Source organism: Dysidea avara, chromosome 13 (assembly GCF_963678975.1).
Source record: "Dysidea avara chromosome 13, odDysAvar1.4, whole genome shotgun sequence".
Classification (NCBI taxonomy): Eukaryota; Metazoa; Porifera; class Demospongiae; order Dictyoceratida; family Dysideidae; genus Dysidea; species Dysidea avara.
This window is the reverse complement of record NC_089284.1, coordinates 10,001-22,983: the sequence shown is the minus strand read 5'-3', so window position 1 is coordinate 22,983 and position 12,983 is coordinate 10,001.

The window sequence follows — 12,983 nt, the reverse complement described above, 5'->3', positions numbered from 1 at the left end:
GAGAGTTCAGCTACAAACAAGTCACCCTGTAGAGAGATCAGCTAGAAACAAGTCATCCTGTAGAGAGTTCAGTTAGAAGAAGTTACCTTGTAGAGAGTTCAGCTACAAACAAATCACCCTGTAGAGAGTTCAGCTAGAAACAAGACACTCTGTAGAGAGATCAGCTAGAAACAAGCCACCCGTAGAAAGTTCAGCTAGAATAAGTTACACTGTAGAGAGTTCGGCTACAAAGAAACTACCATGTAGAAAGTTCAGCTGCAAACAAATTGCCTGTAGAGAATACAGCTACAAACAAATCACCCTGTAGAAAGATCAGCTAGAAGAAGTTACCTTGTAGAGAGTTCAGCTACAAACAAATCACCCTGTAGAGAGTTCAACTACAAACAAGTCACCCTGTAGAGAGATCAGCTAGAAACAAGTCATCCTGTAGAGAGTTCAGCTAGAAGAAGTTACATTGTAGAGAGTTCAGCTACAAAGAAACTACCATGTAGAGAGTTCAGCTGCAAACAAATCGCCCTGTAGAGAATTCAGCTACAAACAAATCACCCTGTAGAAAGTTCAGCTACAAACAAGTAACCCTGTAGAGAGATCAGCTAGAAACAAGTCATCCTGTAGAGAGTTCAACTAGAAGAAGTTACGTTGTAGAGAGTTCAGCTACAAAGAAACTACCATGTAGAGAGTTCAGCTGCAAATAAATCACACTGTAGAGAATTCAGCTACAAACAAATCACCCTGTAGAAAGATCAGCTAGAAGACATTACCTTGTAGAGAGTTCAGCTACAAAGAAACTACCATATAGAGAGTTCAGCTGCAAACAAATCGCCCTGTAGAGAATTCAGCTACAAACAAATTACCCTGTAGAAAGAGGTCAGCTAGAAGAAGTTACTTTGTAGAGAGTTCAGCTACAAACAAATCACCCTGTAGAGAGTTCAGCTACAAACAAGTCACCCTGTAGAGAGATCAGCTAGAAACAAGCTACCCGTCGAGAGTTCAGCTAGAAGAAGTTACATTGTAGAGAGTTCAGCTACAAAGAAGCTACCATGTAGAGAGTTCAGCTGCAAACAAATTTCCCTGTAGAGAATTCAGCTACAAACAAATCACCCTGTAGAAAGGTCAGCTAGAAGAAGTTACCTTGTAGAGAGTTCAGCTACAAACAAATCACCCTGTAGAGAGTTCAGCTACAAACAAGTCACCCTGTAGAGAGATCAGCTAGAAACAAGTCATCCTGTAGAGAGTTCAGTTAGAAGAAGTTACCTTGTAGAGAGTTCAGCTACAAACAAATCACCCTGTAGAGAGTTCAGCTACAAACAAGTCACCCTGTAGAGAGATCAGCTAGAAACAAGTCATCCTGTAGAGAGTTCAGCTAGAAGAAGTTACCTTGTAGAGAGTTCAGCTACAAACAAATCACCCCGTAGAGAGTTCAGCTAGAAACAAGTCACCTTGTAGAGAGATCAGCTAGAAACAAGCCACCCATAGAGAGTTCAGCTAGAAGAAGTTACATTGTAGAGAGTTCAGCTACAAACAAATCACCATGTAGAGAGTTCAGCTAGAAGAAGTTACCTTGTAGAGAGTTCAGCTACAAACAAATCACCCTGTAGAGAGTTCAGCTACAAACAAGTCACCCTGTAGAGAGATCAGCTAGAAACAAGTCATCCTGTAGAGAGTTCAGCTAGAAGAAGTTACCTTGTAGAGAGTTCAGCTACAAACAAATCACCCTGTAGAGAGTTCAGCTACAAACAAGTCACCCTGTAGAGATCTCAGCTAGAAACAAGTCACCCTGTAGAGAGTTCAGCTAGAAGAAGTTACATTGTAGAGAGTTCAGCTACAAACAAGTCACCATGTAGAGAGTTCAGCTACAAACAAATCACCCTGTAGAGAGTTCAGCTACAAACAAATCACCCTGTAGAGAGTTCAGCTACAAACAAGTCACCCTGTAGAGAGATCAGCTAGAAACAAGTCATCCTGAAGAGAGTTCAGCTAGAAGAAGTTACATTGTAGAGAGTTCAGCTACAAAGAAACTACCATGTAGAGAATTCAGCTGCAAACAAATTGCCCTGTAGAGAATTCAGCTACAAACAAATCACCCTGTAGAAAGGTCAGCTACAAACAAGTCACCATGTAGAGAGTTCAGCTACAAACAAATCACCCTGTAGAGAGTTCAGCTACAAACAAGTCACCCTGTAGAGAGATCAGCTAGAAACAAGTCATCCTGAAGAGAGTTCAGCTAGAAGAAGTTACATTGTAGAGAGTTCAGCTACAAAGAAACTACCATGTAGAAAGTTCAGCTGCAAACAAATTGTCCTGTAGAGAATTCAGCTACAAACAAATCACCCTGTAGAAAGGTCAGCTAGAAGAAGTTACCTTGTAGAGAGTTCAGCTACAAACAAGTCACCCTGTAGAGAGATCAGCTAGAAACAAGCCACCCGTAGAGAGTTTAGCTAGAAGAAGTTACATTGTAGAGAGTTCAGCAGTTTAGCTGCAAACAAATCGCCCTGTAGAGAATTCAGCTACAAACAAATCACCCTGTAGAAAGATCAGCTAGAAGAAATTACCTTGTAGAGAGTTCAGCTACAAACAAATCACCCTGTAGAGAGTTCAGCTACAAACAAGTCATCCGGTAGAGGGATCAGCTAGAAGGATCACCTTGCAGAGAGGTCAGCTACAAAGAAATCACCCTGCTTCATCTTTTCTTCTTCCTGTAGTAAAGAAAAAAATGACAGGCTAAAAACCCTAAAGCCGGCCATACAAATGCAAAAAGAAGTGGAATCTAATCCAAAACAGCCAAGCTGTAAAAAAAGAGTGCGGCCCTGAGAAAGGCTATGGTGAAAAAAGATGTGAAATCCAAAGTGGCGGCCAAGAAATGGCTGTGATGGTAGGTTAATGGTAAAAATTTTAATAACAACAATTCAGTGAATTTGGTGCCGCTTGGTCTTGGCACAAAATTCACTTGAATTGTCGTTATTAAAATTTTTACCATTAACCTACCATCACAGCCATTTCTTGGCCGCCACCTTGGATTTCACATCTTTTTTCACCATAGCCTTTCTCAGGGCCGCACTCTTTTTTTACAGCTTGGCTGTTTTGGATTAGATATATATACCTATAGGTAGCTACCATTTGTATGTAGGCATGCACATTTGTACTAATTAAATCTGGATATATAACGTTCTCATGCCAATGTGGCAACATTCCTGCTCTTTTACGCATATTTAAATTGATGCTCAAATTTAATAAGAAACCATGAAACAAACACAATAGTTACATAAAGTGATGTACTATGCAAGCAAGCAGAGTAGTTCCAGCAAAACAATCATTATTAAGTTGAGTACTTTATGGCATCAGGGGTTGTGGTCTTTTGGTTTGCTTGCTTACTCGCTGGGTAGCTGGACATCGGGATGCCTTATGCTGCCTATCTTGCTCCTTGGGACTATGGACACATCTGTAACATACGTGTTCATAGCGGCAAGCCATCCGAATGCACCCATTGGGGCTATCATTCCAGTCTAAGCAGATTGCCATTTTTTGGGGAGGGAGCTGGTTTTGGCGAAGTGATCGCTGAGAGTGATTGAGGGGAGTTGGGTGAATGTTGAGGCCCTGTGCCTGGTACCTTCTAATTGCCCTATCCGGGAACGTTGTGTTCCAGATGGTGATGTCAATTACTGACCACTGTTTGGTGCGGAAAGCAGATGCTTTGAGGCGGAAGCGGCGGTCATACAGGATCCATTGGCTCTCATGGCAGAGCTGAGAAGCCCCAATTATGAGGCTTTGGTAGCCTATCAAGTCAGCAATGCATTTTGGTTTAAAGCGAGATATTATGGCCATGTATATGCCGAAGCACTGGATCCAGTCCTCAATGTCGAAGACTTCCAGAGGTCGCTTGTGTGATCCTGTGGGTTGATCACCCGAAGTTGAAGTCCACTGACTCAAGGTAATTTGGATGAAGTTCTGCCGTCTCTACAAATAGGCCTTCTTTCACCCGCTTCACAAGTTTGAGGGGGGACAGGGGGATGCCGTTGAGTGCCCCATCTATCCTATTTGCTGTCCCACTCTATGGTGGAGTGTCTGGTGCTGCCATCATTTTCAACATTAACTAGGTTTAAAGGTATTTTTAAACATTATTTAAACTACAATATTCAAGATTTTGAAGTGGGCAGGACATCTTGATCTAGTCAGTGTAGTGGCAGGGAGGCAGGACCATATTTAGCTACTGGAGGGCACTTAAGTTTTCATTTACTATCTGTGGCAGGATGACACGCAGACACTAATTTTATTTAGTCAATGACCATTCCTGTAAAAGGCACTGGGATCTCTGCACTGATGATAATTTTCTGTGTAGGACTGATTCATTAGATTTGATTTTCTGTGTAGGTTCTTTGTTATGATGAAGTTTGCAAGTGATTTTCAGCTGATGGATGACTGCAACCAGAGTATAAGTGATGCCACTTATTGATTACCAAGGTGCACACTGCCACTTTAAAACTACAGATTATTACACACTCCGTATTCAAGAGCACTGTACACCTTTAACCTCTTAGTTTCTGTGGACCCTATTTCTTCCTTCATAATGAGAACGACCTCATATTATTTCAAAATCAGCTGGGACCAAAATGTCATTATAGAGAGCTTCCATTGTGTTGCTGTGCTGTTTCAAGTAATTGCCAATAATATTGTGGTAGTAATCAGAATGCATGTTGTATTTAAGAGTATTAAAAGACACTTACACATTTCAACTTCCATTTAATTTGTAACAAGGGGAACCTGCTTAGCCATAAATTACCCCTGCAGAGAGGTGTGAACACCGCAACATATCCTCAAAGCATGTGTTACAATAACTGTTATTGCAAATAAGGATGATAGTGGCTAGTTTGGTACTACTTTTAAAGACTTCCTGCAGGAATGCTGAGTACACCATGTAGCACCAGCTATGATTAGTATTGTTAACTGTGAATAGTGGATTTAGTATCAATCATGATACTAAAATGGTGGTATCACTAGTTGGCATGCCCGCAGATCCCCTAGATTCCATGCATGTATAAAATGTAGACACAGATCTATATACCATTGCCCCCTTTCCCCTGAAATCTCCTTTTGCTCCCCTGACATCATTTTCTAGTTGAAGGCCTGCTTATCATTGTGAGCTTGTGTTCTGGGTCTCAGTGCTAAATTGCACACCCATGACAGAAACTTTCTGTATTCTCATATCAATACACCTTTATTTAGCCTCAATAACACTTTGTCATTGTTCTTATGTAGGTTATCCACGACCAAAATTTGCATAACCCAATATAAATACATTTGTGAAGCATGCCTGTGGTTCCCACTCTTGCAAGTGAGGCACCCAAGTGGAACATATCAGTTGTAACTTCCTGCTATGCATGTGTGATATTTTAGTATATACAAGAACACTGTGTATTGTATTATATTGTGCGTTTATGTATGCATGCGGGTGATTTAATGTGTGTGTGCATGCTTCTCAATTGTAAAATAATAAGAGAGTGTTGCTAAGGCTCAATTAGTTGTTGCAGTTATGAGAACAGTTCTGAGGCTGAGCCAGTGTGGGCCTGAGGCTTTCGTGCTTGTGCATCCATATCAACCAAATCACTTGTTCCCCTGTTATGACACTGTAAATGGCAAGTTTAATATAAAAGTTGAGTAAATTATCTGTTACTTTATTCACCAATTAGATATCAGATACATTTCCATCTAAAATTAAAATGCTTGACATGTTAAGTCACAAAACTTCATCACTTTTGTGATCTAACGTGTTAGCTTACAGTGTTATGTGTGTGAATGGCATCATACACAGCAAATTTCTTTTAACAGGGTCACCTTATAAATAAGGGCAGTGGTTATATACTGCAGGACTAAAAACTGGTAAAATTTTGCCTCAATAAAGGGGTCAGCTAAGCAGCCAGTCAAAGTATTGGTGCAAATGTAGCTGATTCTAACTGTTAATTTAGCTACCAATAGCTATACCTGTTATCCTGGCAATATAGTTCATGATTATGCTTCATGGAATAATTGGAATATTCTACAAACTTTCACCGTCACAAATCTCTATAGTGTATTATGCCAATTGTAAATTTGTGTAGCAACTAGCCAGGTATTGGTGTGTGAATAATAAGGCCACTTTCACTTTGCTTTATTGCCACATTAAGAGGGTTTCAGTAATAGGGCCACCTCATTAATGAGGTCATTTATAATGGAGCCCATAGGTGGCCCTATTAATGCGGTTTCACTGCATCCCAAGCAAGAAGCTTAATCTTCAGGTGAAGTCCACAGGAAGTTCATGTAGGTAGGGGTTTACATGCATGCCCAAACTTTGCAGGAAACTTTACCAGTAAATTTTGATGCTTCTTGTGATAAACTCTAAATAGTACAGCATCTGAAGGCTCCCATTTGCATTGTGTACAGTGTGTTTAGTGTACGTGTTAGCAGCATTCAACTTTCTGAATGGTATCTGCCAGCTTAGAATAACAACCTAATCCTGGAGGGCTTTAAATTTTGGGAAAGTAAAATAGTAAGCATACTTGTTAGCCATTGTAGAAGACCATTCAGATATTGATAGAGTAAAATAATGATATTTGTTAAAGATCTTTCCTGCCAGTCAGTTTGAATTTAGTGTGGCCATGTCAATGCCATGAATGATATTAATTGTAACAAGTAAAAGGAACAATTAGAAATTTAAAAGTTGGATTACGGATCAATATAAGTAGTGAAACAAGCTATAAGGAATAGCTAAAAGTAGCGAAACAAGGGAGGTTGCCTATACCTGCAGATATACCTAGTATACTGGTACACATTTAGCCCCTAAACTTCAGTTCATAACCATGATTGAATTAGGGATTAAATGTTCACTGGTATATCTGCAGGTATAGGCAACCTCCCTTGTTTCACTACTTTTTAGCTATTCCCTTGTTTCACTACTTTTTAATCCAAATCTTCTTAAATTTTCCTTCTACTTGTTTGTTTGCTTTTTCTATTATATAATTATGGCTGGTGAACCCAAACATAACCACATCAAAAGGAAGAATGGCACCAGACTTACCATACAATTAGTTAGCATCTCAACGCGTTTCCCTGCTATCATAATTTTGACAAGTGTTTACAATGGGATCACCAGGTCAGTGATGTTTGCAAGCGAGTAGCGTACTACCTGTATTTACTAAGCGGTCACCGCAAATTTTAAATATTCTCAATCTTGGAACTTGTAATCTTGTGTATAGTACGTACTTTTGTTTTGTTTTGTATCTGTTTGTGTACTACATGCATTTTATATGTTTTACCTCTGGTAAGGAAGAATGGCGAATGCCGATTACCAAGAGGATAATAATAAATAAATAAATAATTCTAAAATGAAAGTGCCAACATTCTCCGTATTCAACCGTGTTCAACCAGTTACACAGCATTACAGATGAAGAACAGCATGATAAACACCTCTCCACTCACTACAGAAAATATGGACGGTTGTCATTATACGCACGATAGTCGACAAAACTATTGGTGCTACATATTGTAAATTGGCCAAAGGGCACCAGTCAGGCAGAGGTGACATCTAACAGAGAAAAATTAGCCCTTTAGTCCTAGCAGTTGTTTATGCTTGTAGTGAAGACACCAGGCAGGCAGGCAGTTAGTCAGTCAGTAGAAAATTAAATTTCATAGTAATTTATCAGAAGTATTTTTAAAGACGCTTTTGGGCTTGCTTATTGTACCTCACCGATACTGCCAAGATGCGAAGAAGGTGGTTTCGGGGTGATATTTTTGGCCAGAAAATCCCAAACCTTTGTGAATCCTATTATGTAACTGGCCATGGGCCTGCAAAAACAGGGCATGTGGGCACAAACTTCACCCCATCACTTTACAGGTCATATCTCGGTACTGAAACAGAATATTTGCATTGTGTAACTTGCATCATAAAGCCAATTAAATGCTTACTCAGTGCAAAATTGCATTGCCATAGCATAATGGTACAAAGATACAAGTGATAATGAAAGTTTGAAAAATAGGCAAAAATCATGTGCTCGCTTGCCCTATTTTCACAGGCCTATATAGTCACATATACAGATAATACAGTTTCTATCATCGTACTGTATTAAAGTTAGTCTCTGGTTAATAGTTGCATAAAGAGGAATATATCTCTGTGGCCTTCACTATTACACTGAGCATAACTTTACACAATAAAGCATCATACATACTTAATCACACAAATGTCATGGACCTCATTCAAATCTTTAAACTTGTATGGATAACAGTGTTCTTTGTACCAAGCATCAGTGTGTCCCTTGAAGTGAAGCTTGTCTATCACTACTTTGGGTGATGCTGGTCTGCTGACTGTTTCTATCTTGTTAACACGTACTGGATTCATTACTTACTTTTTCAGGAGGCATACATCATCATAGTACACATATTCTGCAATTGAACATGATTGTCACACTTTCAATTTTTTTGTAATTATATGAGTTCACATACATGCCTTACTTACTTATGCCCTTAGTAGCCCTGTTGTTCTTCAAAAAGAATGTGTACAACAGTGCATATACTTGTGAATTGGATTCAGCTCCAAAAAGTTCACCAAGTAGAACAATAGTACCACATGGCCAGGCTCCCAACCAGGGGCGTAGCTGCAAAATTAATGGTGGGGGGGCTGGCTTGATACAGCAGTCTGCAGTGCATTAGGATGTATACAGTGCATGCGAAGCATGCCTACTAAGGGGGTCTGGGGGCATGCCCCCCCCCCCCAAGAAAAATGTTTTAAATCAATGCACTGAAATTGACTCTGGAAGTATTCTGAGACTATTAATTGTATACAAGTACAATACAAAATTGATCTTAAAGTGTTACTTATAATGTCCGAAGAAGGCAATATGAGTAGGACTTACAGATATAAAACTTTCAGCTGCATTGACAATGTTAAGTTCATCAGTTTGCTGCTTGTGGGTGTGTGTTAAAATTACATGATTCAAGCGTTGCTGGGTCATTGTTGTTTGTGTGTAATCTTTCACTCTTCTTAATGCAGAAAAAGATCGCTCAGCTGTAGCTGATGTCATTCAGACTGTGAGATAAATAGTCAGCAGTTTGTGAATTTCAGTAAACATTGATTTTCCAAATGATGAGTTGTTCATTAAATCGCACATCGTGTTTATGGATGTTACCTTTTTAATTTTAGTTTCATTTGAATCGTTGCATGTTTTTAAAAAATCTGGCAGCATGTAAAGCTGAGCTTCTAAGGAACTAAAGTTAATGTCATCCTTGTATAGCTCCCTTAGCTGTGTAGATGGTAAAGCAATGTCCTTGTTTATAGAATTAATCAATAAGTTTTCTATTTCTTTAAGAATTGTGATATCCCTTTGGTAAAACCTGCGATGTAGTTCACTTGGTATGATGTCAATTGCTTCAAAATACTGGGATCTATGATAGTCTTCTGGACATGTAAAACTGTGACCTGAACTACCATCATCTATTCTCCTGGGAAGTCTTTTTGTCTTGGCAATACAGGTTTGTCTGTGATATTCTCTTAGTCGGCTATAGCAGCTTTGAACAACATGTTAAAATAGTCATTGGTTTTATGCCTTGATAAAAAGTTTTCGCTGCAAGTCCAGATTCCAAGCATATCTGTGCAGTAACATTCTTTGCTTGCAGTGTAGTAGCAAGCTGTTCTACAGATACAAAAATCAAGTAAGCTAGCTTTAATCCAAAATAAGTTCTAAATTTTTTCATCAGAGAGAAGAGACCTGCTGCCGTAGTGGATGCTTCACCTGAAAACACATCCTGAATGGTTTCTATTTCTTGCAGTAAAACATTATAGTTCTTAATAACAGCATTAATAGCAGGGGTGTGAACAGTCCATCTGGTAGAACAAAGAGGTTTAACAGTAGAATTGCCAGGAGCCAGCTCACCCTTAAGAGTGTTAAAAAGTGCAAGCTGTTTTGGTGAAAGCTGAATAAAATTATACAGTTCATTTACAGCATCACTAATTGGTCTTGACTGTTTAGCTGACTCTTGTAGGCAAAGGTTAACTGAATGTGCTAAGCAATGCACAAATTAATAGTGCCCTTGGTTCATCCCATTTTATTTGTACTGCAACTCCATTTAAATGACCAGCCATGTTTGCAGCTCCATCATAAGCTTGCCCACGACACTTCTCCAATTTAATTCCACAAGATTCCATTGCAAGTTTAATTATAGATACAAGATAAGCAGCATCTGTCTTATCCACAGCTGCAAGCCCAATTAAGTCTTCAAATATTTCATACTTATCATTGACCCACCTTATAGTAATAGCCAGCTGTTCCTTCCCACTCATTTCCCTTGTTTCATCAGCAATCAGTGAAAAAACATAACAGAGTTTATATCAGAGACTAAATCATGAAACACTTCTTTAGCAATTAATTTTATTAGTTCATTCACAACTTCTGGAGATTGGTATTCCTTATTCTCTAACCATCGGCTGAACTGTGGTACATCTTCACATCTACACTTCATCAATTGGTAGAGATTTCTGGTAACATCAACATGGCCTCTGATAGGCAAACCTTGGTGTAAAATTAACTGAAGTGAACTGAGTTGTTTAAGAAACATTGCCCTTCTGTATTCTTGGGTTTGAGCATAGCCAGAATTTGCTACTGCAATAACTGATGGTCCCCTGGATACTTTTAATTTCAAGGTAGCTTCCTGGGGGCAATGGCTTTTTTCGTGATCCTTAAACTTTTCTTTTGCCTTTTTCCAGTTGTTAAAACCAGTTGTTATGAAAGCACTCTCAAGGCATTTACTAAATGTAAGGAGTTGTTTAGATTGTGCTTCTCGGCAGTGAAAGCAAAATACAGTACCAAAAGTAGCACAATAAGTTAGTCATGGAAACTCCACCAATCATGCCTTTTGAAATGATCGCATCTGCTTAACCTGTAACCTTTTTCTGCGATCAAAGTTATTTGGATGGTGAGGCTCTGGCACAGCAACCATACCTCTGTGGGTGGCGAGCAGCATCCTTCACTGACACACCAACATCACAGTTTATCAACCTCACTGGGCTTTCACCACAGTGAACAGTTGACAATCAACTTCTCCCCAGAATTTCCAGATAGAATTGATACAACTTCCCTCCAACAGTGAATTTTCTTAATCCAACATGAAGTAGGATTAATTGGCCAGTCAATCGCTACCGGACAGTACCCAACAGCAGCTCTCAGCAGGAGTACCATCTCCGTGCCAAGCCACGCTGGACAGGACCGGCAGCAGTATGCCCAGCCAATTCAAGGTTTTCCCTACAGACGATAACCTTTTCCCCAAACAAGTGCTTTTCCCCACAGTTGGGTAAAAAGTAGTCCAGTCGCACCAGGAACATGCCCAGAATGTGTTGGTACATCAACAAAAAAAAATTGTTGCCAACACCGCCTGTCCTACTCTTCCCCTATGTAAGCGAAATGCACCCTGTGACATGTTAACTTGGGACAACCTGGTGATCGTAACATTACGTTTTCCTTACAGTAGCTTTTGTTTGCAATTATCAATCTACACCATTTTTGGTATGACACATGTACATGCATGCCCCTACCACTTTAACACACCTTGAGGGTGTGATCACTGTTTATTAAAAAAAAAAAATTTTGGTGACCAAAAAATTGTCGTTGGAAAAAATGAGTCAAAAGTCAAACGACTCTTCAATGTTGTGACGGAAATGTTGGTTGAAAATTTCTTGTCAAAAGTCCAACAATATATCAAGTTTCCTCCCGAAACATTTGTCATTGGAAAATTGCTACGAGAGCTTAACTTTGCTCCCAGAACATTTGTGGTTGGAAAACATCAACTTTTACTACCGAGATATATTTCGGTGACCGAAAGACTTGTCGTTGGAAAAGTTGGTGAAAAGTCCAACGATATATCCAGTTCACTACCAAAACTTGTTTCGGTGACCAAAAGATTGTTTGTTGGAAAAGTTGGTCAAAAGTTCAACAGTGTATCAAGTTCGCTGCCGAAACATGTTTCGGTGACCGAAAGATTGGTCGTTGGAAAAGTCGATCAAAAGTCCAACGGTGTATCAAGTTCACTACCGAAACATGTTTCGGTGACCGAAAGATGTTTCGGTGACCGAAAGATGTTTCGGTGACCGAAAGATTGGTCTTTGGAAAAGTTGGTGAAAAGTCCAATGATATAACCAGTTCGCTACCAAAACTTGTTTCGGTGACCAAAAGATTGGTCGTTGGAAAAGTTGCTCAAAAGTCCAACGATATAACCTGTTCACTAGTGAAACATGTTTCGGTGACCAAAAGATTGGTCGTTGGAAAAGTCGATCAAAAGTCCAACGGTGTATCAAGTTCACCACCGAAACATGTTTTGGTGACCGAGAGATTGGTCGTTGGAAAAGTTGGTGAAAAGTCCAACGATATAACCAGTTCACTACCAAAACTTGTTTCGGTGACCAATAGATTGGTCGTTGGAAAAGTTGCTCAAAAGTCCAACGATATAACCAGTTCACTAGTGAAACATGTTTTGGTGATAGAAATACTGTTAGTTGGAAAAGTTGGTGAAAAGTCCAACGTTATAACCAGTTCACTACCGAAACATGTTTCGGTGACCAAAAGAGTGGTCGTTGGAAAAGTTGCTCAAAAGTCCAATGATATATCCAGTTCACTACCAAAACTTGTTTCGGTGACCAAAAGATTGTTCGTTGGAAAAGTCGGTGAAAAGTCCAACGATATAACCAGTTCACTACCAAAACTTGTTTCGGTGACCAAAAGATTGTTCGTTGGAAAAGTCGGTGAAAAGTCCAACGATATAACCAGTTCACTACCAAAACTTGTTTCGGTGACCAAAAGATTGTTCGTTGGAAAAGTTGGTGAAAGGTCCAACGATATAACCAGTTCACTACTGAAACATGTTTCGGTGACAAAAAGATTGGTCGTTGGAAAAGTCGATCAAAAGTCCAACGGTGTATCAAGTTCACTACCGAAACATGTTTTGGTGATAGAAATACTGTTAGTTGGAAA